At 41.2% G+C, this 27,221-nt stretch overlaps 1 long non-coding RNA gene across 1 annotated transcript in view; it reads right to left on the reverse strand.

Moving 5' to 3' along the window:
* Positions 1–211: 211 nt before the first annotated feature.
* LOC142142024 (uncharacterized) overlaps positions 212–27,221 on the reverse strand; it is a 226,312-nt gene continuing 199,302 nt past the window's right edge. Inside the window, exons 2-3 of the long non-coding RNA XR_012688985.1 lie at positions 1,045–1,107; positions 212–877 (exon numbers count right to left, since the gene is read on the reverse strand). This is a non-coding gene — a long non-coding RNA (uncharacterized LOC142142024). The remainder of the gene's footprint in view (positions 878–1,044; positions 1,108–27,221) is intronic.

The following is a 27,221-nucleotide window of genomic DNA, read 5'->3' on the forward strand; positions in this document are numbered from 1 at the left end:
AAATATCAATCACCTCATTTTAAGGGTATGTGTATGATTGTTGAAATAACCATTTAAGCATCATTGGAAGTTAAAACAATATCATAAATTTATCCAGATTAGTCCTGTAAATCTTAAGGACAGTCAGCTTTGTTAATACCAGTGTACATAAATAACATATTTATTTATTTTCTAACTAACTATAAAACAACATAAATAACAGTCTGCACATTGTCTGTTTTGCATAAAGAAAAAAGGCACTTTGCCCTAAATGTGTAACAAAAAACATTTAAGAGTTTATTTTATTTTCTTGGCTGCGGGCTCAGGAGACTTGGCCCGTCTGGTGGATGCCCAGCTGCCATCCCTGATCCTCCCACTGCTGGTACTTGGCAATGAGGTGGTTGGGGTAGTGCTCTGGCTGCTACCGTCTGATGATGGGCACACTGGTAGCCATGCCACTTTTTGTCCACAAATAGACATTAAATTGGAGGAGAACTCGCAGACTGCCCCGATAATATTGTTGATGCCAGTGTTCATTAGCACCAAAGTGGTGTCAATCCTTAGCATTGATGTACACAATCGGATTTGATTGTCCTGAATGTTTTACAGATAGTGAAACCCTCTGGTTAACTGGTTTTGGATCCTCAGAAAGTCCTGGTGGAAGGCAACCAAGTTAGCCTGCATCTCACTAAACTGCTGTACGGCTTGTGCCAAATTACGGACAGATGGCTGTTGTCCTTAGCTTGGTGCGGGATTTGCTGGAGAGGCTGGTGGTGCACACTGAAATGCAGTGATGCCCAACACAGTTTCCAGTGAGATATAAACATCACTTTGGATGTCTGGTGCCTCAATAGGTTCTGTGTCTGCAATTGTGCCACTTTGATCCTTGGGCTTGTTCCTATAAAAAAAAAATAATATATATATATATATATATATATATATATATATATATAAAAAACCTCAAAATCGTTAACAGGAGAAATGCATTTATCAGGTTTTACTTAAACCTGAAAGTTCAGAAAACAGTGGTTACACATTATCCAATAACAATATAGGTGCTTTTACCTTCCAAGGAGTCATCATCCTCTGCCCCGATGATTGAGGCTGATGGTTGTGTTTGAGAGGACCCTGTGAGTTAGAAAATTGGACATGTCTCAAATTATTATGTTTGGATGGTTTATAAAAACCACAAATAAAACAGGAAATGTCATTAGTACATTAGATAACCAATTTCAGACAATGGCTTTTAATATACAGAAAAATCTAACATTTACATGATGCTGGAATATTGTTTGACCATAAAGGAATAAATTAATTTAATTTAGATATTACTTATCATCCTGAGGTTGGGACAGAGACCTGTCCGTGTCCCGAACATTTAGCCTCTCAATTAATTCCATGGGAATTAGCTGTTTAAACTCCTCTTTATATGAGTTGTATGTCATTACCAGGGCCGGACGACCACCGGTCTCTGCAGCTGCTCGCCTCTCCTCAGATATTTTCTCTTTCACTCTCCATTTAGTATCGGAGATACGCTTTCTAGAATTTGCAATGCTCCTTTTGATGGGGCCCACAGCATTGACTGCATAGCACACCTGACTCCACAGCTGCTTTTTCGTTAAAAAAGGTGTCTTGGCAACTAGACTGCCCAAAATGCGCTCATAAATCAACACTAAACTGTGTCTATATGAACAGTTTTCGGCAAAACTAAAGCGCACATTGCCAACAGATGGGCCTACCTCTTCCTCCTGCTCCTCCTCACCTCCTAGCTCCTCTTTATCTTGCTTCCCAATGTCCCTAGTCTCCTCACCTCTCCTTCCTCTCACCATCCTGACAGACAAAGAATAGACAGGGGAAAGACAAAAATCAAACAAATACACTCACAAACCAAGCACTGGGTAAATACAGAAAACACCAAAAAACAAATATTACTAAACACACAGACAATAAGACAAATAAGGGCCGCTAAATCAAATTCAACTCTCTCCTGCACTGTCACCTTCTCGCTCTATGCTCCTGAAACCCCTATCAACCCAAATAAGGAAGTAGCCTGCTTTTTATACTGTTGGTGAGGTCAAAATCGCACGAGTTTTGCATGTAAAAGTTCCAAATAATCAGAAATGAGTATTGGTTTGAAAATGGCGATTTTACAGCTAAACACAGGCGATTTAAAATTGCCGCAAATCGCTTTAGATTCTTAGACAGCAATTTCTTATTTCAGACTTCAAAAACGCTAGTTAATGCATATGGCTCAAGTCGCCTGTGATCTCTTGCGATTTGCAGCGATATTATATTGCTGAAAAAATTGCAGCTACATTTATCCCCTATAGAGTAGGTTTGGAAAATAATTCAAAAGTTTTGTAGTAGTAAGAAACACATTTACATCAACAGCGATAATTTAAATTCCCTATTTTTAACTAGCATTTCCGAAAGATCAGTTGACAATATGATCTTAGTTGCAAGTGTTCCAAAGCGGCATATAAATAATAATGGGGAGAGGAGGCATCCATTCTCTTGTTCCATTATTTATAGGGGAAATCTGTTAATTTACATAAAGCAGCTTACTTGTCATTGTAGCTTTGGAATACATTTACTGCTTACACAAATTTACCTCTAAATAGGATGTAGTAGGGCTTTTCAAACAAAAAACTTTAAGGTTAGTTGATTACATGCCTTCTTGGTGTATAAACTGTGGAGCTGGGCAGCTTCATCCAATGTGCTTGGATGTCTATTAAGCCAATGTTCTCCTTATTTTATTACCAGTTGATCAAAATGGAGAAAGCCTGCATGCTTCTTTTTAATAATTTGCGATAAAATAAGACCCATTTATTAGCTTATATTTTCAAAGAAATCTTCATGTGTCATGTAAAGACTTTTGTGTATATATGTGTACTTTATTAATGTTTGTAGTATAATTCTTTATCCTGTGTTGCAATCATTGTTAAATAATAATAATATAATAGGGTTTAGCATCCAAAATATTAGTATTAGCTCATATGTGGAACCAAGAACTTCTGAAAGGTTTTTTAATAACTATGTAAGGTCATAAGCGGTAGGGTATTTGCCCTCTGGTATATGCTTGAGGCCTTCATCAATTTCCCCTGCCTCTATTGTTTAGTTAAACTAGACAAATCCTCACTTCAAAAACAAGCAGTATACTTAGTTAACTGGCTCAATACAATCACATGCAGCTATCTATTAGGGATCCCATCCACAGAAAATCCCAATATAAACATAAAAACATACAAAACAGAAGACATTGGCAAAATAATCACTTCAGTAGTTCAAATCAAAATTATTTAATGATTAGCGGTTAATATACATGTCCCAAATATTCAATAGGATAATTCACAAAGACCTAAAAAAAAAAGAGTCTCACAAATTTAGGGGTAGAGAAATAATGACTGAAACGAAGATATAGGCAATTTCTCTGTTTGGCTCTATTCTCTACCAAGTACATGTAACATATATGTTAGGAACCCTTCCAGCCAGTACAGCAAAACCCGAAGTCTGCTCCGAAAGCCTGGTGTTCACTGTTGCCACTAGTGGTGGGGACAGGCTTGGCTGCAGACAAACAGTGGGTCGTGAGATGTGCAATGGCTGGGGAGAACCCAGGAATAGAGTTATCGAGGCCGTAGAGTTGGAAGTGCAGGAGGGAGTCCGGTGTGTCGAACTCATCAAATTGGATAAAGTAATTTTCAATTAATATCGAGCAAACTTGATTGTCTTTGTCTGAAATTATGCGTAGAGCACGCTACGGCGAGGAAGGGCGTATCCAGCAGCAACACGTGGCAATAACAGTTTTTTACACTTTTGTATACATTTGCACAAAGACACACATTGGTAAATAGTACACATTAATCGTAGTTGCAACACATAGTTATTTATGTCGAAATATAGTAGTGTTTATGTGTAATATCATAAGTTAAGTGCATATTAGTGATACATATGGTTCAGGTTAAAGGAAATGTGTCATGTCTGATATCATATTAATCCCCTTTACATCAGTAGCTGTCCGGTGCATTCGGCGAAGAGATCGTACATTGCATACTCTAGTTATTGATGTTAGGGAATAAACCTTTAATATGATGCTGACTATAAAATGCTAATAGACTAGTTGTAACTGGAGTCTTGGCGGGAACAAAGGAGCACATCTCCTGGAGAGATGACCCCCACCTTTGGATTCTTAAGTTTGAACTAGCCTATGATCTGCAACCCCCTGGACCTTCCTGAAGCCTGGACCAATAGAAGCAAGCCATACTAACTGCATTGTTTTACTGTATTTCTGTTTGCATATAAGCAGTAGCTTTCATCTAGTGTTCAGTCATATAGACCACAGACTTCAGACCTGAATGACTGTTCACTGGATCCAGAGCGCCTGCGATAAGTAACGGCTGTACTTATTATTATTTCGCTTGAATTATTCTGCTACTTTTTGAGAATAAATATTTGTGCGTTGGAAACACAAATCGAGATTCGACAATCGTTATTGGATAGCGACAAAACGTGCATAACAATTGAGACACCGAGTGGATGGTGTCAAGACTGATATATCACTTGTGGCCACTGGAATAAATAAGGAAGAGTTGATAGAGAAGTCCCCTGATCCACAGCGACTTCTGTACCAGTGCTTATCCGGAAAGGAACGGAACATGCAGTGATAGGTAAAGATGAGGAAACTGAATGTAGACAGTAGGCAAGGGTAATTGCAACCCACAGTACCAGTGAGAGTCCGGAGATTTAGGGGTAACAGTTCTTAGGCAGTTGACAGGGTTAACTACAACCCAAATTACCAGTGAGAGTCCGGAGATTGGAGGGAAACAGTTCCTTGGCGGTTGCCAGGGGTAACTACAATTATAGGCACACGGTGATATATGAAAACAGTCAATAGTACCTGTGGAAAGATTGAGTCCGGAGCCAAAGGAAGATTGTTGAAATCTGAGTGCAGAGATGCTGAAGGGGCTGACGACATGCTAACGACACGGACAACAGAATTAATTTTGGTGAACTAAGGTCACAGTTTATTTAAGCTGAATCAAGAATGGTGGCAACGAAAGCGGATGCAGGCAAGCTCTAGTCAACACTCAAATACCGTAAACTAAACCTTAAAGGAATGGCCAGCCGGCAAATCCGTCCATTACGCAGCCTTACGGCGTCAGAAAGACTCCAACCCCCCTGGTTTTTCTGTGTGTTCGTTAGTCTATGCAGCCTTCATATAGCTCTTGTTTGTATTGTGTCCCATAATACTCTCTTTTGGCATGTCTCATCCTTCTCTTATCTTAACATTGATCAACGTGATGATATGAGCATGATGATGTTATAGTAATTATGTCACTGCACTCGCAATGGCACGTTGTATTTTTATGTGGTATGGATATGGGCCTGTTTGCAAAAAAGAACTCTGCAATCTCTATACCTACACCATTAAGGGGAAATATAATTAGCACAGAGATAACCTTTAAGGCTGCCTTCATTGAAACTCATATGTGTAGTGCAGAATCCTCTTGATTTGTGCAAATGCATCTTAATTTCTGTTATTCCTAGGTTAATGGAGCAAGATGGTGGTGTTTGCAGAGGAGCAGAATAATGCCCCGGCCAGTGGGACGGGGGAGGGGGGGTGTGTGTGAGGGAGTTCCAACATATTATAAGCAGAAAACCTAAGCACACATTCCCCAATGTAAACCAAAGTCTCAAACATACAAGATGACACATGTAATAAAGACAGTCCCAACATTTCATGAATCTTATGATTAATTGAAGCCATAAATGAGGTTGAACCGAGTAGGATTTTGGGAGACAAATTGAAGTTTAATATAATGAAAGTGGTTCTAAAGCAGTGATGTGCAACCTCTCGTTCTTAGAGGGCTGCATTCACTCTGTCTTGTTCTCAGCTTTAACAAAGGTCGGGAGCACCCAGCTGGGGGACTTTAGGTGATAGCTCGACAGGCCTCCTATTGCCCACTACTTTTCTAAAGTAATAAGTAGTTGGACTGCACACTTAGATGCACCTCTAATTTTCAAAGGCGTCTGCTGAGAGTTGAGTGTAGATGTACAGCTTGATGTACATCGGTGGTGTACAAAACTTGAATTTCAGAGCCTGATTCAAAATACAACTGTTGCATTTTAAAAAAGATCTCGGAATGTGTACGTAGTTGTGGTCGTATTCAAATCCAAGCGTATCTCAAGATACGTTTCAATATGAATCTGTGTGTAAGTACACGCTGTCTAAACAGTACTTTCGTAGACACATAGAACAAATTGCAAATCTTTTTTTTTTACATAAAATAAAAGAACTCTTAACAGTATAAACGTTTGTAGAGATATTTATTTTACTTTTTTTATACTAATTACATAAATATATATGCTTTAAATGCGTATTGTACATACAATGCATTTTTATGTGTCTTCTGTGATAGCAACTGACAGGCATACATGTAGTTTTAAATTCAAAGACTATGCCATGCCAATAATCACTATCAGTTGGCATTTACACTTGACCTGTAGTGGGTGCAAATGATACGGGTGAAGCTGAGCATACTTACAAGAAACATCAGGCCCGCAGTGCACATCCTAAAATAGGTCCACAGTGTTTTACCCATTAAATTAACGTACTGTGAATTTAATATATATTTCTGCTCTGCTATCCATACTTTCAAAGGGGTTAATTTATCCTGTAATATTATGTCATATGGGAGGCTGAGTGTTTCTTGGGCCATGAATATGAAAATTTAATTTAATTTACAAAGTAGACTAGCTTGCTCTTGGCAAGATGCATTGATATACACACACATACAATCAGAAAGGGCTGCCTGTCTGATATATCACAGAAATGACTCATTTTTAGTGTGGGAGGTGTTCATGTTTGTAATTTGCAAGACAGACATGCTGGAAACACCAATGCATAGAATATTATGGAAATTGTCTAGGAAGGATAAATAGCTCCCTTTGTACTCTGATTGCTCAAAGCTATAAAATGCAATGGTTGATTTTCTGTTCCATAATGTAGATGGAAATCTGTTCTTTATTTAAAGTATGGGCTTATCTTTGCTTCCTCTCTCTATGCAGCTACAGTAGTTGCCACATCGTAAACCGGAATGATTGACTGCTTAGTGATTAGCTGTATTGGGCTGGATATAGACTTTATTAAAAACACCAGTGAGTGGTTTAAATATCTGCAGTGAACCCTAGGTAGATGCTAACTGATGCTGAAGGAATAATTAAGCGTAGGCTAATCTATCTCACTTTAGCCGTCTGAGTTCCCTCCCCTCCTAAATGCTTAAACAGTTGAATGTTGCTTTGATAAGTCATCCTGAGAGAGAGCGAGATGTAGATTAAGATACCTTTGAGAGCAGAGCATAAATCATATTCCTGATGTTTGGGAGGGATTACTGTTTTTTTTTTTAAAGTAATAATCAGGATACCTGTGAAAGGTCAATTTTTTCCTTTTGTAAGCCACAAAGTAATTCCACCAACCTTTTTTTCTTCCAGATAAACGAGAGACCATATGTGACTATATTATTTTACTTTAGTTATATGACATTCTTTAGTAAAGGAAAAGCTAATAGTTTTAGGTTACCAAACCATTACCTGTTATTCTTTTTCAAGACTGTCACTTTGATTTTCCTTTGCATTCCAAGCAAAGGGGAGAATACATCTCCTTAGAAAACAATCTGCTTGAAAAGCAGGAAGTGTTACTTGAACAATTGCTGCACAGATAGCTCCAGAGATGGGATCTCTAATGAAAGGTAGATCATTGGTACATAAAGCTGGGTACACACTACACTGTTTTCATCCAATAATCGACTCAAACAGCCGACATACGACCGCTCGTTTAAAAGTCGGGTCAGTGTGTGCAGTGACACGATGGTCGAAAGTCTGCCCAAATGGACGATTATCGCCTCATTTGGTTGGTCGTACCGTTTAATATTTTCGGTCCAATCTCGTTACCGCTGTGCAGTGTGTATAAACTTCCGACCGATCCACAACAGTGAGTACGAAATTACAGTCATTGCTCACGACAACATGGCTGTAAAAAGTCGCTATAGGAACGTCCGCTCTTCCCTTTATCGTCCTAAACAAGGCTAGTGTGTATGCAGTCCATGGACATCGATCGCATATGAAATCGCTCTGCATAAAAAGTTGGTCGAAATTGCTGTAGTGTGTACCCAGCTTAACAGATGTGCTAGTGTTTGTTTGCACCCCGGCCAAGTGGTTCTTGTCTTAGGAGTATATTTGCTAAACTGCGGGTTTGAAAAAGTGGAGATGTTGCCTATAGCAACCAGATTCTAGTTATCATTTATTTAGTACATTCTACAAAATGATAGCTAGAATTTGATTGGCTGCTATAGGTAACATGTCCACTTTTTCAAACCCGCAGTTTAGTAAATGTACCCCTTAGACTATAACTAATTTCGCCTGTGTTGTAGTACATTATCTATGCTATAAATAAACACCTTTATCTGACAAAGAATTACTTGCCTTTTATACTGCTAAATCGCTAATCTTGTAAAACCCCCACTTACATGTGAAGTACAAAGCCAAAGTAAAGCTTTTAAAGTAATATTAGTTTAGAGCAAGGCAGAGAACAGCACCTTTCTAATCTGATTAACTCATTAGGATTATTCAGTTTTTACGCTGAATAAAGTGCCTACTGTGTGTGTGTGCAGATCAATATTAATGATTAATCTCAACCATTGGCAACAAGAACAAAAATAGCAATTCCCAATACAAAATTTGGAAATGAGTTTAAAGTAGAACTAAACACAGAACTATATATTTATTGAATAGAAAAGAGGATGAATTTGGCCTGATTGCCTTTAAGCACGCTTTACTACAGTTATTTAGTTCATTGAATGCTGCAATAATTTGACATTTCTACCTCCTTTAAGCTTCACTCTGATTATCTCAGAATAAAATACCATACATACCGCCCTAACTCTCACAGTAATATAACATTGGATGGCCCTCTTGTTTCCAAAGCTGGATACACACTACACTGTTTTTCGTCCAATAATCGGCTCAATCAGCCGACATACGACCGCTCGTTCAAAAGTCGGGTCAGTGTGTGCAGTGACACGATGGTCGAAAGTCTGCCCAAATGGACGATTGTCGCCTCATTTGGTTGGTCGTACCGTTTAATATTTTCGTTCCAATCTCGCTTCCGCTGTGTAGTGTGCATAAACTTCTGACCGATCCACAACAGTGAGTACGAAATTACAGTCATTGCTCACGACAACATGGCTGTAAAAAGTCTCTAAAGGGACGTCCGCTCTTCCCTTTATCGTCCTAAACAAGGCTAGTGTGTATGCAGTTCATGGACCGAGCGATCGGACCATCGATCGCATGTAAAATCGCTCAGCATAAAAAGTTGGTTGCAATTTCTGTAGTGTGTACCCAGCTTTAGTCTTGAAAAGATGGGTTGTGAAGGACAAAGCTGAAGCTGATGGGTTGGAGAAGCTTCAGCTTTGTCCTTCACAACCCATCTTTTCAAGACTAAAGCTGGGTACACACTACAGAAATTTCGACCAACTTTTTATGCCAAACGATTTTACATGCGATCGATGGTCCGATCGCTGGGTCCATGGACTGCATACACACTAGTCTTGTTTAAAACGATAAAGGGAAGAGCGGACGTCCCTTTATCGACTTTTTACAGCCATGTTGTCGTGAGCAATGATTTTAATTTCGTACACACTGCAGCGACATTTGCGGGGAAATGTACGAGATACCGAAGACATTAGCATAAAGGGGCGGACTCTGCACTATAGTTAACTCCCAAAACAGCTTAAAAACAGAAGGCTACACTGTCCCTTCATTCATTCCCATTTGTAACGTACAATGGCTACAAAACAAGAACAAGCACCTGCACTTCTCATGCTTACTGTGTCAAGAAGACTGCTGGTACGGAACCGAAGAGAAAGAAGGAGAAAGAATAGATCTTGTTGGAGCAAAGAGTGGTTCAAGAGGTGAGACACGTTCTGCCATATGCCCCTGCTACAGGAGATACGGGACATCCAAAATTTACATACACACGCCCCCCAGGTCGAGGAAGTATCGGAGGATTGTCGTGGATCTGTCGGAAGTCTATACACACTACACAGCGGAAACGAGATTGGAACGAAAATATTAAACGGTACGACCAACCAAATGAGGCAAGAATCGTCCATTTGGGCAGACTTTCGACCATCGTGTCACTGCACACACTAGCCAGACTTTTGAACGTGCAGTCGTATGTCGGCTGTTTCAGCCGATTATTGGACGAAAACAGTGTAGTGTGTACCCAGCTTAAGGGCTAGATTTACTAAGCTGCGGGTTTGAAAAAGTGGGGATGTTGCCTATAGCAACCAATCAGATTCTAGCTATCATTTTGTAGAAGGTACTAAGAAAATGAAAACTAGAATTTGATTGGTTGCTATAGGCAACATCCCCACTTTTTCAAACCCGCAGCTTAGTAAATCTAGCCCTAAGTGGCTTTGCTGGAAGTGCTGTGTCTCTGATAGCACCCCAGCAAAGTAGTTCTCTTCTGGAAGCAACCAGCACAGTGACAATAGGTCTGGGGTGTTTATATTAAGCTACAAAAAATGGGGATTCAGGGAAGCTGGTCTGCAGTATAAAGCTGATATCTCTATAGCAAGAGTCATAAGAGTTTGGGGACCATGTATGGACTGCAGTATGAAGATACCATATATATGGGGTCTGTTCAGTAAAGTCACCAGGGGGCGCTGCACAATATAGCCAACAGAGATTTGCGGTCTGTATAGCAAAGCCCCAGTAGTTCTGGAGTCTGTGTAGTAGAAGTCACCACTGTTCTGTGATTTGTATAGTAAATTACTAAAGATTTTGGGAACCTGCATAGTAAAACCACCAGAGAATTGCTGGCTTTTATTTTATAGTTGCTTCCAAAACCGGGTTGGCATTGATTAGCAGTCACTAATATGCAGTCTGTTTTAACTAGTGGTTGTAAAAATGCTTTTTGCATTGTATATAGGTCAGTAGAATGTTCTCTTTATTGTATGTTTTTATTTAGAGCCTCTCTCAATTTTTCAGATACTTCATTATTTAAAACCACGCCCACATCAGGCAAACTCGCCTGCATGTTTTTTTTGCCATGCACATTTTCCATGCGGCACTCTGATAGAGGGGCCGTTGCCACTTCCTTGTGTTTGTCCCCCAAGCCATAAATTACCAACCAGCTTTTGTCTGTGAGAATATTTTTCAGCAGGAATAACAAGAATTTCATGTGAATCTTGATGGTGGGATATTTCTTCTACTATGTTAAAATGTATGTAAATATAAGGTTAATACAGAAGTGTGCTTCACTTTCCTCTAGTGTATATAAATGGATATACCTTAATAAATACAAGATTGTAGAAGATCTATTTTTTTTAATCAGGTATTTTTATTGAAAGTTCTAGAGTACAACAAAAAACAAAAACATAACCCGCAAACATGGCTATCAAATGAACTAGTGAAGATTTATTTTACTAATAACAATAATAAATAGTAAAACTCAATCTGTGAGATTCAAAAGTCCCCTGATTAGTAAATTGAAGTACTTTAAATTTAGAGTTAAATTCACCGGACTTTTAAGGTCTGCAACTTATCCTTTCATTGGGTAAAAGATCTACAGAGAAAAAGAAAGCTTGGTTAAAAAAAAGTTAACAGGTGATACTCATACAGTTCCTGCAAGTTCTGTACAGATGGTCACAAAGGCAAAACTTCCACTATTTTGGACAGAAGAGCCAAAAACACAGTAATTAATTGTAACACAACATTTGTGACCTATATTTTAGAGTGTGAATGTGGCCTAAAAATCAGTGGAAAGACAAAAAAGAACTCTGAAAATATGAATATTGGAACATTTCCAATATATAAAACACAAGTTTGTGTTCCAGACATTTTAATAAATTGTCATTAATCCATCCCAGGTGCATTGAATTATAAAGTAATTTTAACATGTTCAGTTGGATAGAAGAGGAGGAGACACATTAATAAGACGACCCCTAAAATAAACTTATTGGATCATAACCTTTAATACACTACCTTCTAAAGGTCTGAATTAAGGTTGCAATATTACTCCCTTCCTCTTATTTCACAACTCAATACCTTTTTTTCTTTCTTATTCATCATCATCATCATCATTATTATTATTATTATTATTATTATATTCTTAGGAATCTGATTTCAGATCTTAGGACATTGCCACCAGATATAGATGAAAGCTACTCTAATCCCACATTCCAGCCGGCAAAAGGGGGAAATGGCTGGGGATATCTTATGCAATCTTGTGGGTATGAGGTACTATCTAGTAAACATTTTATATGGGTTTTCTTTGATCAAAGTGTAAATAGAAGCCTTGGATCCTTAAACCTGTTCTATTCATGTCTTCGTCTACAGTCATGGCCAAAAGTTTTGAGAATGACACAAGTATTGGTTTTCACAAAGTTTGCTGCTTCAGTGTTTTTCGACCTTTTTGTCAGATGTTGCTATGATATACTGAGGTAAAATTACAAGCATTTCATAAGTGTCAAAGGCTTCTATTGGCAAATACATTAAGTTTATGCAAATCAATATTTGCAGTGTTGACTCTTCTTTTTGAAGACCTCTGCAATTCGCCCTGGCATGCTGTCAATCAAATTCTGGGCCACATAGTGACTGATGGCCGCTTATTCTTGCCTAATCAATGTTTGGAGTTTGTCAGAATTTGTGGGTTATTGTTTGTTCACCAGCTTCTTGAGGATTGACCACAAGTTCTCAATGGGATTACAGTATGTCGAATCACTTAGTTATCACTTTTGCCTTATGACAAGGTGCTCCATCATGCTGGAAAATGCATTGTTCATCACCAAACTGTTCTTGGATGGTTAATTGAAGTTGCTCTTGGAGGATGTTTTGGTATCATTCTTTATTCATGGCTGTGTTCTTAGGCAAAATTGTGAGTGAGCCCACTAACTTGGTTGGGAAGCAACCCCCCACATGAATGGTCTCAGAATGCTTTACTGTTGGCATGACACAGGACTGATGGTAGCGCTCACTTTTCCTTTTCCAGACAAACATTTTTCCAGATGCCCCAAACAAAAAGGGGATTTATCAGAGAAAATGACTTTACCTCAGTCCTCAGCAGTCCGATCCCTGTTCCTTTTGCAGAATATCAGTCTGTTCCTGATGTTTTACCTGGAGAGAAATGGGTGCTTGACTGGCCTTCTTGACACCAGACTATCCTCCAAAAGTCTTTGCCTCACTGTGCATGCAGATGCACTAATACCTGCCTGCTGCCATTCCTGAGCTGGTGGTGCCCCTATCCTGCAGCTGAATCAACTTTAGGAGACGGTCCTGGCGCTTGCTTTACGTTCTTGGGCGCCCTGAAGACTTCTTCACAACTATTGAACCTCTCTCCTTGAATTTCTTGATGATCCGATAAATGGTTGATTTAGGTGCAATCTTACTAGCAGCAATATCTTTGCCTATGAAGCCCTTTTTGTGCAAAACAATAATGACTGCATGTGTTTCCTTGCAGATAACCAATGTTAACAAAGGAAGAACAATTATTTCAAGCACTACCCTCCTTTTAAAGCTTCCAGTCTGTTATTCTAACTCAATCAGCATGTCAGAATGATCTCCAGCCTTGTCCTCCTCAACACTCTCATCTGTGTTAATGAGAGAATCACTGACCTGATGTCAGCTGGTCCTTTTGTGGCAGGGCTAAAGTGCAGTGAAAATGTTGTTTTGGGGATAAAGTTCATTGTCATGGCAAAGAGGGACTTTGAATTGCAATTTATCTGATCACTCTTCATGACATTCTGGAGTATGTGAAAATTGCCATCATAAAAACTGAGGCAGCAGACTTTGTGGAAAAAAATATTTGTATCATTCTCAAAACTTTTGGCCATGACTGTAATGGAGGTCCCAGGTCTCTTTCTCACTCAAGCTCATGCCCTTACAATGTTCTGCAATAGCAGTCTGGAGTAAATCATAGAGGATATAGATCATATTCTTCCTGTTAGGATTATAATGGCACTTGAATGGAATAAGGTTCCTAAGCATTTGTAATCTAGGCAAGCACTGTAAGTAGGAGCATATTTGTGAATATTGAAAGACATTGGATTGAGGTATAGCATATTTTTCCAATAGAGAGTCCAGAGGACCTGCAACCTACTCTATCAATAAAGTTGTACGTGAATTTAGGTCCTCCTTTGATTCTCATTCAAGGAGAATTATAGAGGATGAGAGTCTGGGGGAAAATTTGTACTTTTTTTCTAGTTTTAGATCTGGGTGTAAAAGTATCAAGGTGTGAGTTTCCGGTATGTTTGAAAAGTGGAGATGTTGCCTATACATTAGATTCTAGCTATAATTTTGTAGAATGTACTAAATAGGTGATAACTAGAATCTGATCGGTTGCTATAGGCAACATATCTACTTTCAAAACCTGCTGGAAACTTGCAGTTTGATACCTTTACCCACTGTTGCCATTTTTATATCTTTAGATCCTAGTGATGGAGCATTTGATTAGTGAAGAAAACACACCCCACACCCCCACTTGGAGACTGATTAGTTTGGCTCAACTTGAACTGGCTGCATTTCAAATGTAGTCCATGATTGGCTGAGATTCACATACCTAGCCATTGATGGAACTAGCTGCTCTTGTGATGTTACTGCCTAGAGGCCCATAATTGGTCTGTAAGACAATGACATCAGTTCAGGCTATTCACATACATTAAGCCATGATTGACAGATAAATACAAACTATCTTAATATGATTCAATGGACAATGATCTGGGACTACTTTGTCGAAGTCAGCAAATTGGATAAAGTCATTTCAATTAAAGTCGAGCAAACTTGGTTGTCTTTGTCTGAAAAGATGTGTACGGTACGCTACGAAGTACATGGGCACGCTACGGCGTGAAAGGGCGTACGCATCCACTACACGTGGTCTTTTACCATACATTCGCACAGACACGCATACTAATAAAATAGTACACATTAATGGTAGTTGCAACACATAGTCAGTTATGTCGAAATATAGTAGTATGTATATGTTATACTAGAGTCCTATAACTGAAGGACGGTATACAGGGCAGGTATACCGAATGCGAAAACTGGGTTTTCGCAAAGCGCTACCAATAGATCACAAGGTTTGCTAACAATTAGTATTGGTAGGCAGTGCGATCTAACCGCATCTTTAGTGCGAATTGGTGAAGCAGCTAGGAGGAATTATATTGGAAAGGCTGGTTGATTGTATCGACTTTGTTCTCCCAGTTATAATAAACTCAACAGATTTTTGTGGTTTAGACAGGGTATCGAGGAGCTGATAGCCCTTGGGTCCCACAGTGATATTGTCTGTGTTAGGGGTCCTTGTTTAGTACAAGAGGAAGCGAGTGGACGCGGCTTGAGCAAATACGTCCACGGCCAGTAAGAGATATCTAGCGGTAGAGTGTTTGTAGCAAATTGTTGAAAGTGGTCTGCATAGATTGGTAATGTTCAACATGGGTGCTAAGCATATGCTAGAGATGGTCAGTGTACTGCCTAAGGAAGGTCCTATTGGTTCAGCGCAATTTCTCATGTGTAAGAAATATGGTGCATACGCAACTGTGTATTGTGACACGTGGGTCAAGATAACCAAAGATTGTGATAGGCCTTTCCCAACAATAGGAAGTTTTAATGCAGAGGTACTAAATACTGTAAAAGATAAAGTATGGTTGATAAAGTCAACGAAAAAGAGAAATAGACATAATGATTGTTTAAAATTGTGGCAAATGGAAGGTAACACGTGGCAGAGCAGCGAATGCACAGCGGAAGTAGGCGTGGCTAAAAACACGCGCACGGCGTGGCGAACTCAGTGCAATCCTGTTTTAAGCCAGTTTAAATCAAGTATATCTGAAGATGAAGATGAACCCACTGTGATTTCGGCCATTGCCCATGCTGTTAGTGTACTAGAGGCTCAGCGCAAGTATTAGAAAATGGCTGAGATAGGTGAGAGTAGCGTGATCACTAGGAGTGAAAGCGTTCTAAATCTTGAACCAGCAAATCCTGTAGTGTCCCCTGAAGTCAGTGAACCAGAGGGTGCGTACCCAGTTCACGCAATATCAGTTCCCAATGGGAAGCCGGATAAGGATGGTGTAGTTCCTTTAAGAAATGTTACAATGCATTGTCCCTGGACTAGATCAGAATTACGTTCCATTATGACTGAATTCCCAGATCCTAGAAAGGAGTTGGCTAAATGTCAGAAATTTGTTAAAGACTTAGGAAATGCCCACGAACCAACCAATAAGGATTGGCGTGTAGTGTTGAGGGCGTGTCTTCCTCCCAATACTAACATACAAAAATTTATTGAAGATTGTTTGTTGGAGGAAGATGACACCTTGACTGATGAGATTAACCAAAAAAATATAGAACAAATTGTCAAACACTTAACCATCTATTTTCCAGTAGTAGTAAATTGGAGTAAGATTTTCACCATTAAACAAAAGGATAGTGAAACAGCAGCAGATTACTTCATTAGAGCTATAGCAGCGATAACACGGTTTACTGGGATATCCAACATAGGGGAGGACCCACATCATAGGGAAGTAGCTGTAGGAGTATTAATGGATGGCCTTAGGGAAAATTTAAAAACCAGAGTACAAACCACATTACCTAATTGGAGAGGCATCACAGTAGATTCTCTTAGGGAGTCTGCTGTGGAGCATGACAAAAACCTTTTTAGACAAAAGGAGGAGAAAGGTGATAGGTTAATGACGGTGAGTATACAGGCTCTAGAGGGGATGCATACACGACCACCACCATACAACCCACATAATAAGAAACATAGAGTGATCAGATGTTTCAATTGTAATGAAGAAGGACACATTAGGAGGGATTGTAAAAAAGACAGATACAGCCCTAGAGGTGGGACACATAGATATCCTCCAAGGAAAAACTCACATAGAATCGAAGACTCACATCTACCCGCACATATTATAACCACAAATATTGCGCGGGAAAATGATAGTCAGTGCTAGGGGTCAGGTCATACCTGTAGTCTACAGCCAGTGAGGTTAACTGAGAGTCAGAGAGAAGAACCAACAATGATAGTTGACATAGCTGGTAGGAAAGAAACTTTTCTTGTAGATACAGGGGCGGCCCGATCTGTGATAACCTCTCCTTTCAATCTACAGGTGACCAGTAAAATAATTCCATCGGGGTAACGGGAAAAGTGTTGCATTATCCACTAACTAAACCGGCTGAGGTTACTATCGGGCCCCTGCATACCAAGCATTCGTTTCTCTTGGCTGCGGCGGCTCCTACTAACTTGCCAGGGAGAGACTTGTTATGTAAAATGGGATGTGTCATATACTGTACTTGTCACGGGCACTAGGAGTCTTTACCCAGGGATCACCAGGTGGTAAGCTTACCAGAGCAATGTAGATGGTAATAGTGTACTCTGGTAGCAGGGTGATCACGGAACAGGCAATAGTAGATGATGAGATGCTCAGGAAAGTCTATGACTAGCAGCACTGGTAATATGGAGGTAATAATACACGAGGAACTGTATGGACAAGGGCAAGTGGAGGTAGTCAGTGGTCTGCGTTAGCAAGTTGTACCACTGCTATAGTGAGGAGGAATGTCCAACAGAAACGAGGAGGTGATGAGAGTCAGCGGTCTGCGGATAGCAAGTGGTACCGCTGTCTGAGTGAAGGAATGGAATCCAAGTGGAGGTATCCGGGAAGTCAGTGGTCGGCGGTAGCAAGTTGTACCACTGCTATGTGAGAGGAATGGAACAGGTGATACTGGAACAGAAATCAGTGGTCTGCCTTCAGCAAGTTGTACCACTGAAAATATATGTGAGGAGGTGTACGGGGAGAGACTGCAACACAGGACGTACACGGGCACATTAAACACGATCCACAGTAATATGCACAATATATATAAATGACTGAACAGGTCTGCAAATGTAGGAAGTCTCTGAAGTAATCCAGCACAAGGTAACACAGTCAATGATGGCAAAAGACTCAGCGGATTGCAGACTCCAGAGGAGAACCAACACAGTCCAGCAAGATATGCAATACACCAGCACAGTCGATGAGAAGTATGCATACCGTGGTTCAGAAGGCAGTCAGACAGGAGTGCAGTGATACCTGGGCGGCAGGAGGCCGACAGGATGAGAAGTCCCTGGATGTAAGAAGCAGGAGTCTAGTAGGTGCAGCGCACAGGAGAGTAGACCAACAGGGACACGAATCCAATGCTGACAGGAGGGTAGCGACCAGGGGAACCAGGAAGGCGTGGAGAGCGGATCAGCAGTAGATGGACGATAGGACTGGCAGCGGCAGCTGGACTCTGCGAACCCACGGGTAGATGAGATGAGGCTGAGGTGCACAGGAGCAGCGGATAGGAATCAGCTAGCAGTCACGATGATGAACACAGGCGAGTTGCCAGCTGGAGGCTGTAGTGCACGGAGGCAGCGGATAGGAATCAGCTCACGGTCACGATGATGAACACAGGCGAGTTGCCGGCTGGAGGCTGTAGTGCACGGAGGCAGCGGATAGGAATCAGCTCACAGTCACGATGATGAACACAGGCGAGTTGTCAGCTGGAGGCTGTAGTGCACGGAGGCAGCAGCTAGGAATCAGCTCACAGACTTGATGATGAACAGGTGAGTGGATAAGGAGAGAAGGCTGTAGTGCACGGAGGCAGCGGATAGGAATCAGCAAACAGTCACTATGGAATATAATAGCGTTGAAGTGGTATAGGAGACTGTAGTGCACGGAGGCAGCGGATAGGAATCAGCAAACAGTCACAATGGAATATAATAGCGTTGAAGTGGTATAGGAGACTGTAGTGCACGGAGGCAGCGGATAGGAATCAGCAAACAGTCACGATGATACAGTTGATGGTAGAAGTGGTATAGGAGGCTGTAGTGCACGGAGGCAGCGGATAGGAATCAGCAAACAGTCACGATGATACAGTTGATGGTAGAAGTGGTATAAGAGACTGTAGTGCACGGAGGCAGCGGATAGGAATCAGCAAACAGTCACGATGATACAGTTGATGGTAGAAGTGGTATGGGAACCACAGTGGTAGAAGTGGTTAGGAAACCACAGAGGTAGAAGTGGTTTGGAAACCACAGGAATCAGCAGCGCTGAATACACGAGGAAACACAGGAACACCTTCAGAGGCTCATGGGGAATGAGACTCCAAGATCAGGCAACGTGGTGTTGACCACAGGTGCTTAATATAGGGAGTGTTGCCTGATCTGCCAATTGAGTTAAAGGGACATACACTGAAGTATAGGAAAGGGCTGCGCATGTGCAGACCCTCAGGATGGAGGACGACCACGGTTCCTAAATGTCCGGGAAGAGGCACTCACGGTCCGGTGAGTGACAGTACTTCTGATGGTGTGTTCTAAGATATACCGGAGAAGGTCGCACATGAGGTACAGGATATATTGGACACCCCTCAAAGGTTAATGTTACACTCTCCTGTTATAGAACAAAGTCCATCTCAAGTAAAGGGGATGTTGCTGGAAATACCAGGTTCACTATGGACCAGAGATGGACAGGACACTGGACTGATGGCAAACGTAGCCCCTGTCATGGTCAACCTAAAAAGTGGTAGGATAGCTCCAAAAATCCCACAGTATCAGTTAAAATCGGAGGTGGAACTAGGGGTATATCCTGTTATTGAGAGGCTGTTACAACAAGGGATTTTAATTCGTACAGCCAGTACAGCAAATAGTCACATTTTCCCTGTGAAGAAGAATGGGGGGAGGGGCTATAGATTAGTCCAGGACTTAAGGGGAATTAACAAAGTTGTTGAGAGCCAATTCCCCGTAGTGCCGAATCCAGCTGTCATCCTCATGCAGATTCCACCGTCTGCCAGTCATTTTACTGTCATTGATCTATGTTCTGTTTCTTCTCAGTCCCTCTTCACCCTGACTGCCAATACCTTTTTGCATTCTCCTACAGGGGAGTGCAATACACATGGAGCAGACTACCCCAGGGGTTCATTGACAGCCCCAGTATTTTCTCCTAAACCTTACATGACTGTTTGCAACCCTTTCAACCCCACAATGGGTCTGTTCTAAATCAATACGTGGACGATTTGTTGTTGTGCTCTGATTCTTTTATGTCATGTTTGCATGATACTAAATTGTTGTTGCTTCATCTTTCACAAACAGGGCACAAGGTGGCAAAGGATAAATTACAGCCATGTCAGACTAAGGTCAAATACTTAGGACACTGCCTCACTAATGGGCTAAGACACCTGACAACCGACAGGATTGAGGCCATACAACACATGACTCTGCCGCAGAGCCAGAAGCCGATTCATACTTTCCTGGGGATGTGTGGATACTGTAGATCCTGGATCCCAGGTTTTTCTATTCTGGCATTACCATTGCAAGAGCTAGTCTCTTCCTCAAAACCAGAACGTGTTGTACACACAGAAGAGTCAGAGCAAGCGTTCTTTAACCTTAAAGATAGTCTGACTAGAGCACCTGCATTGGGAATACCTGATTATGAAAAGCCTTTTGAGCTATTTTGTACAGAAGCTGATGGTTGTGCAGCAGGTGTCCTCGCACAGAAACATGGTGATGCTAGCAGACCGGTAGCATACTACAGTGCACAATTAGACAATGTGGCAAGATCACTCCCAACATGTCTCAGAAGTGTAGCAGCAACGGCTCTTCTGGTAAGTAAGAGCGAGGACGTAGTATTAGGACATAATTCAACTATCTATACACCCCATGCTGTATCAGCTCTGGTAAATTCAGCCCAAACCAGACATGTTTCTTCAGATAGATTCACAAAGTGGGAACTAGCCCTGATGGCACCCTCAAACATCACCATCAAACAATGTAGCACCTTAAATCCAGCTACATACCTTCCGTATGTGTCTCTAGAGACACAAAGGGTGGGAGGTGAGGAGACCCTGGTTGATGATGAGTTAGGCAAGAATACTGACACGCATGACTGTATGGAACACCTGAATCAGACCTTTACGGCAAGGCCCGACATACGTGACACCCCCTTAGAAAATGTAGATTTTACGTTTTATACAGATGGAAGTTGTCATAGACAGACAGAGACGGGAGAGCTATGTACTGGTTACGCTGTTGTAGACGATCAGGATGTGGTAGAAGCTGAACTCCTTGGTCCACCTCACTCAGCCCAGGTGGCGGAACTAGTAGCACTAAGGAGAGAGCGTCAATTGGCAGAGGGAAAATCAGCCAATATATATACTGAATCTAGGTACGCCTTCGGGGTAGTGCACGATTTTGGGGCCCTTTGGCATCTTAGAAACTTTACGACAGCAGCAGGAACACCAGTGGCACACTCACAACACATAAAAGGACTTCTGACAGCGATACAGTTACCCAGAACAGTAGCCATCATAAAGTGCAAAGCCCATACCTTTGAAGAAGACCCAGTGTCATTGGGCAACAACAGGGCAGAAGAAAGCTGCTAAATGGGCAGCAGGGCAACCTTTGACTGTATCGACCGAGACTATGATGGTTTTTCAGACATTAGACATGCAGAAATTAATTGAAATGCAAGATTTGTGTTCCCTGCAGGAAAAGGCGGTCTGGAAGGCGAAGGGAAGTGGTCAAGAGTCCTCAGGACTCTGGAGGGATGGACAAGGTAAGCCTGTAGCTCCCCGAACATACTATCCAAGCCTGGCTGAAGCAGCACACGGTCTGACTCACCTGGGTAAAGAAGGTATGTGCAAACTGGTGAGAGCATACTGGTGTGCTCCCGGATTTTCCTCTCAGGCTGGTAAGAAAGCAATGTCATGTCTTACTTGTTTGAGGAAAAATGTTGGGAAAAATATTCCAACTGAGCCATCCCACATCCCTCCTACAGACGGACCTTTTCAGGTAATACAAATTGACTATATCCAATTACCACCGTGCAGGAATCTAAAGTATGTGTTAGTGTGTATTGATGTGTTTTCCGGTTGGGTAGAAGCATATCCGGCAGCCACTAATACTGCTGTGTTCACTGCAAAGAAAATTGTACAAGACTTTGTGTGTAGGTTCGGTATCCCTAGAATCATTGAAAGTGATAGGGGTACCCATTTTACTGGTGATATCTTCCAAAATATGTGTATACTCATGGGAATCGGTAGCAGACTTCACACCCCTTACCGACCACAAGCCAGTGGTAAGGTGGAGAGAGTAAACGGTACTATAAAGAACAAGCTTGGTAAGATAATGGCTGAAACTGGGTTGGCATGGCCTGAGGCTTTGCCATTGGTCCTCCATAGCATTCGGACCACTCCTAGACCTCCTCTTAATCTGTCCCCCTTTAAGATAATGTTCGGACGACAGCCTCATTTGATCGTGAGTCCACAAGACGACTTGAAGTGTAATAATGAAGTGACTGTACAATATCTTATAAGAATGAGTAGACAGCTAATGCATCAACAACAAAAACTAAAAATGCTGTCACCTGGTATGCCAGAAACGAACTGTCATGATGTTGAACCTGGAGACTATATTATGATCCGCAATTTCTTACGTTCAGGTTGTTTAACAGACCGTTGGGAAGGCCCGTACCAAGTGCTGCTGACCAGTACTACATCACTGAAGGTTGCAGAGAGAGACACTTGGGTCCATTCCACCCACTGCAGGAGAGTCCATAATCCGGAGAAAGTGCAAGATAAAACTAAGACCGACGACATAGATCTGTCACTTGTGAGTCTGTTCCGGGAGACCTAAAGCCTGCAGTCGAGACACCTGAACCAGAGACGTTGCCCCAGAACTATCTTTCCAGCGATGGAGTGGCGGTTTTTGTTTTTCTTTTGTTCCAGGATTTTCCTTGTTTTTACTCTTTCTAGGACATTCTATTTTTGTGAAGGAGGATGGAGGATGGAGGAAGGTTCTGGGAGTGATATGGATGAGATGGAGGCAGAAGAAAAGTTATTAGGATACTCAGAGCAGCCCATTATCAAACTTGGTCCGGGGGTTATGAAAAGGTCTGCTAGCTCAGGAACTCGGAGGCAGTGTGAGGGGCTATTGTCTGATGAGTATTGTATCTGCAAGTTCTGCGACTCCCTAGTTGAAGAGAGATGCATCCAACGATGCCAGTCCCCCAGTACTCTGAATATAGGCGGGCATCCTTTGGAGGATTATCACTCCCTGGTGGGTAAGGTGCTAAACCAAACCAAGTGTTGGGTGTGCTCTCACGTGCCGCAAGGGCAGCATAATATAGGACTAGTGCCATTCCCTCTAAACATATCTGAAGTACTCGAATTGAGGGGTGGGAGGCCCATAGACGGGAGGTACAATAACACTAGGTCCCCTTGTCTGACGCTTCGACAATACTCCATAGGCAGATCTTTGCTGTGCCTAAATATATCTCATGCAAAGCGCCTGGAGAATTGGGAGGCTGACCTATCAGATCAGACAATGGCTCGCCACACTCATTTTAGAGGGAGACTCACAAGGTCACTACTAGGCAGGAATGTTGATGGAAGTCACAAATTAGGGCGTATAACCAAACATAAGAAGGTATCCATTGGAAAAGTCTCTACAGATAAATGTAAAAATGTCATTAATGCCGACACGTGTCTAGAGCAAATGGAGACACTAGGCATGGGTAGTTTTATCAAAACTCTGTGTGATATAATTCATGGGCATACTGTTCCTTATGTTCTCCCTGATGATGTGTATTTTGTTTGTGGAAGGAAAGCTTATTCCTGGGTGACTCCGAGTTCCAAGGGCTTGTGTTTCTTAGCTAAACTGGTTCCTGAAATCATGACTATTACTCATGAAGAAATGGTTGGTATTCACAAGACTACATCACCACCATACATACACACACAGTATGAACACCGTGGCAAGAGAAATATGGCTCCTGGTGAGGAACCCATAGCTACAAAATTGATTAGTGAAACTGCTGGTTTTCAAGTTATGGTTGCTCTAGACCTCACCAGGACCGCTCGGGGAACATTAAACTTTAAATATATCCAAGACCTAGCTAAATTAATAGATAATATCACCGAGATGTATGATGACACTTTCAGGTATACTGGAAGGGAGCTACAAGCGTACAAGAAGGAGTTGGTGTAACATAGACTGGTACTAAATTATCTCACCTCTATTTCTGGTGGGTACTGTGTAACACTGGCCACCCAGTTCGGTGTCAAATATTGCACGTACATTACTAATAATACGGATGACCCTAAAGAGGTTATAGACCGGAAGATGGATGAAATTTTACAGCTGAAATGGGAATTTCGAAAGAGTCACAATTCTTCATTATATGAGGTCGGGGAAAGGGTGGCGGGTTGGTTCTCGTGGTTGAACCCTGTGAAATGGTTCTCCGGTCTGGGGGAGTGGGTACAGGAAATGTTTGCTAGTGTAGGTAAGCTCCTTCTCCTTATACTGGGTGTCATCTTAGCAATTGGTTTAGTTGTCAAATGTGTTCCTACTGTGTTGAAGTGTGGAAAACGTTCTCATAGGAGTAACACTGAGAAAGAGACTGAAAGGGTAATACCAGATACCGAGATCATGGTCTGTGAAGAAGTATTGTATAATCCTGAACTTAAAACGGTGATTGGGTGATAGTTTATTACACTATCAAAGGGTGGAGCTGTCGAAGTCAGCAAATTGGATAAAGTCATTTCAATTAAAGTCGAGCAAACTTGGTTGTCTTTGTCTGAAAAGATGCGTACGGTATGTTACGAAGTACATGTGCACGCTACGGCGTGAAAGGGCGTACGCATCCACTACACGTGGCAGCAACTATAATTGGTCTTTTACCATACATTCGCACAGACACGCATACTAATAAAATAGTACACATTAATGGTAGTTGCAACACATAGTCAGTTATGTCGAAATATAGTAGTATTTATATGTTATACTAGAGTTACATGCATATTAGTGGAATATACGGAACAGGTTGAAGGAATCATATCATATGTGGTATCATAATAAACCTCTTTACATTTCCTACTGTTTGGTTCACTCTGAGATGGAATCGCAGAGTGCATACACAAGTTACGAATGATAGGGAATTATGAACTACTTAAGACGAAGGAATCTTGGCGGGAAGAGCCGAGCATACCCCCTGGAGAGATGACCCCCTCCTTTGGATTCCTTAGGATGAACTAGCCAATGATTGACAACCCCTTGGACCTTCCTGAGACCTGGACCAATAGATGCAAGCTATACCACCTTCATTGTATTACTGTATTTCTGTGTGTATATAAGCAGCAGCTTCTCATCCAGTGTTCAGACATCTTGTCCCCAGACTTCAGGATTGAATGACTGCACTGGATCCAGAGTGCCTGCGATAAGTAACGGCTGTATTTATTATTACTTCGCTTGAGCATATTATTCTACTTATTGCAAATAAATCTTTGTGCGTTGGAAACACAAATCGAGGTTCGACAATCGTTATTGGTTAGCGACATTACGCACATAACAACTTTAAGATCGAGCGGAGGTGGCCCAGTAAGCCAGCACAAGGTAGCCCAGTATGGGACCGGCCAAGGCTTGCAGTCACGTGACCACAAGCATCACAACCTGACCAATTCAAAATTGCTCTGCCTATATCAAAATGCTCAGTATGCACTGCTGTGCCAATCAGTGGCGGAACTACCATTGGTGCAGCAGGTGTATGCACCACGGCTCATGGAGATAATGGGGCTCACTGCATGGCAGATGAAGAGGGTCCCTCTTCCCTGCCTCCCTGCACCGGGGCCCACAGCTCGCTTTTTTCGCCTCTGGCCAGAGTATTAGGTTCTTATTTTTACTCCAGAGTTCCTCCGCATTCTAGTGGCTATTTATTGTGATTCTGACCTGCGCCATTCCTGACCACTCTCCTGCCTGACATTTTCAACCTATTTCTGACCTGATTGTGGCTGACCCAGCCCAATCACCTTTTGGAACACTGTATGACTTTATTACCAATTAACGTTTTCTGAGCCTACACTACTTATCCAGTGTTAACCTCTCTGGTGCTTTATAACTGCATAAATCTAACACTGTGTAATGACCATATTATAGAGTGCTGGTTTGTCATTTACTGCGGAGCTTTGTATTAACCTCTTGCGAGTGCTTCTTGCAGTATACCAGATGGTACTACAGAGCTTTAATAAAGAAGAATGTACTATCTTAATGTTTGACACCTCTGGAGATAAGTTTGTTGGGTAATATTGATTTGCCAATCTCTGGTTTTAGGGGGACTATTACCCTATGTTCCAACTTATGATTCTCTGAATCATTGATTCTCGTTATAACATACTTTTCCAAGTGTTTTTTATGTTTTGGAATGGACAGTTGGAGCTATTAATTACTTATATATGCATGCTACATTTTTAATTGCTTCAATGTCTCCTGATGTCCAATATTCAAGTGTGATTTATGATTTAATATCATATTGGAAATCGACTATTAATTAAGGAAAGATTTTTATTGAACCATTGAATCTAAAGTCAGAGTTCTATGTAAGGTATATATCGTTTTATCAGATTTTATTATTATTAGAGTTATTTTTAATGTTTTATTACTAATTCTATATAATAGTATTTTTTTCTGCAGCAAATATTATTATTATGTGACTAACCACAGTATTATTATCAGTGCTTCTTATCTTTATCATCAATATAATAAGTGCCATAAAACAATTTAATTAAAAGCCTGTAATGTCTAATTTGTCATAATATGAGCAGCATAGATAAAGGTTGAAGAAACAACTTCACAAGTCTTTTAGCATGAGAAATAGCAAGTCATACTATATTTTATAGTCATAATCTACAAACATGGTTAATAAAACCTACATAAGGCACTTCATGGTGAAATAATCAATCATACTCCAGTCCAAATAAGGTGCATGCATGTATCACAGATTGACCATGGAGTATGTGTTTAAAATATATTAAAAATGGTGCACTGTTAAATTTAAACAAAACTTCTTAAATGATGTACTAAAATTGGCCCTAAATTTTTTAGTCATAATTGTGTAGATTGTAAAAGTATAGGGTATGTATAAGGTACAAAGCTGATACAACAAGGCCTTAGAATTGGGGGGGGGGGGGGGATTTTAAAGGAAAAAAAATGCAGGTAGCCCGGTGCCCTGGCTCAAGACAGCCCACTATGAGACCAGCCCGAGGGGCAGATTCCCTCCTGCCCCCTGCCCAGTCAACCTCTGAACAAGGCTTTAATTGTAAATCTAAGAAGCATTTCTACATCATTCATCTCCAAGCTAGAATCAGTCATTTGCAAAAGATTCCACTTTGTATATTGCGCCAGGTACAAG

The sequence above is a fragment of the Mixophyes fleayi genome, chromosome 1 (assembly GCF_038048845.1).
Source record: "Mixophyes fleayi isolate aMixFle1 chromosome 1, aMixFle1.hap1, whole genome shotgun sequence".
NCBI classification, from domain to species: domain Eukaryota; kingdom Metazoa; phylum Chordata; class Amphibia; order Anura; family Limnodynastidae; genus Mixophyes; species Mixophyes fleayi.